Source organism: Pygoscelis adeliae, unplaced genomic scaffold (genome assembly GCF_000699105.1).
Source record: "Pygoscelis adeliae isolate BGI_AS28 unplaced genomic scaffold, ASM69910v1 Scaffold407, whole genome shotgun sequence".
Classification (NCBI taxonomy): domain Eukaryota; kingdom Metazoa; phylum Chordata; class Aves; order Sphenisciformes; family Spheniscidae; genus Pygoscelis; species Pygoscelis adeliae.
Genome location: NW_008825251.1, coordinates 935,687 through 936,980, shown reverse-complemented (window position 1 = coordinate 936,980; position 1,294 = coordinate 935,687). Strand labels below are relative to the sequence as shown.

Sequence of the window (1,294 nt, the reverse complement as noted above, 5' to 3'; positions counted from 1 at the left end):
GTGTGGTGTCTGACACACCCCCCCGGCCACTCCAGCCTTGCCGTAGGGTGTCCCACACCTCCACCCCAATAGGCTTCTCCTCATCAGATGGAGCAGCCCCCACAGCATCCTGTTGTGTCACCTCAGGCTGACAGAAATCACAGTGACAGCCCTCAGCTGGCCCTGGGAAATGCCACCAGGCTGGGACCCCCCGCCTGGGGGGTACAGGGGCAGTGCCCTCCTCCGACCGGGCACGGGGAGGGGTCCCACGGGGCAGGCAACAGCCGGCACATGGCAAGGCCACACCTTGACACAGGCCCACGTGCCTGCCAACACCCTCCTCGGTCCCAAAGAGCTCAGGGCACGGACAGCCGGGCACCTGCCGGTTCTGGTCCCACTGCCACAAGCCCTAGGGCAAACTCCCGTGTGCCAGGCACCGCCGCGCCAACACCGGCCCAGGGCAAGCCCAGGCTCCCACAGCCCCAAACCCATCGCTGCTCCCCGCACCACTCTGACTCAGGTCCTCCCAGGACCACCAGCCTCCCCTCGGAACAGCTGCCCAGACACACATCTGGGCCAGCGTTTGAAGAAATGCATTAAAATGAAAAAGTTTGCCTTGCCAGCCAGGAAGAGGGAAACCAGACAGCCACTGCCTACACACGGTGTCTGGGCCGTGGCTGGGACGGCTGGCCAGAACTGCACTGAGCCACAGGGAAAGGAGCCGGAGGTGCAGAGGAAGCCCCAAGGAGAGGAGCTCAGCTGCAAACCCGCTGGCCCTTGCCTGCTCCCCTGCACACGAGCTGTTTCCCACTCCGCTGTGCCCCCAGAACCAGAGAACAGAGCGAAGCCCCCATTCATCCGCCACCCCGCCAGGCTGGGAGAGGGGGGACAGAGCTCTGGGCACAGGGGTCCCCCTGCCTGGAGGCTGCTGGCCTTCGTGTGGATCAAAGGGACAGGCAGCTGCAGGCAGGTTCTCCCTGCCACCCTACCTGTAGGCAGGGTGAAAGCCAAAGCTGGAAGGAAAAGCATTGCTCACCCCCACTGCTAGCCAGGGCTCCTGGCTGGGCACCCATCACAGCACCACAGGGAGAACATCAGCCCACGACCAGGAGCCGGGCAGGGGGACTCCTGCCCAGGAGCCCTCAGCTGGGCTGGGCTCCCCTTAATGCAACTGGTGTAACTGGGGCCAGGTGGGCCAGCCAGTACTTAGTGCTGCTAATGGGCAGCACCCGGGGTCAAAGCCCAGCCCAGCCTCTCTCTCCTAGGATGGTTGTCCCCTGCCCGGCACCACGGGGGGGAGGGGGGGGGCTCGCCC

At 65.2% G+C, this 1,294-nt stretch overlaps 1 protein-coding gene across 1 annotated transcript in view; it reads right to left on the bottom strand.

Moving 5' to 3' along the window:
- TGIF2 (TGFB-induced factor homeobox 2) overlaps positions 1-1,294 on the bottom strand; it is a 5,410-nt gene that overhangs the window by 3,470 nt on the left and 646 nt on the right. The gene's annotated exons all lie outside the window — the stretch shown is intronic.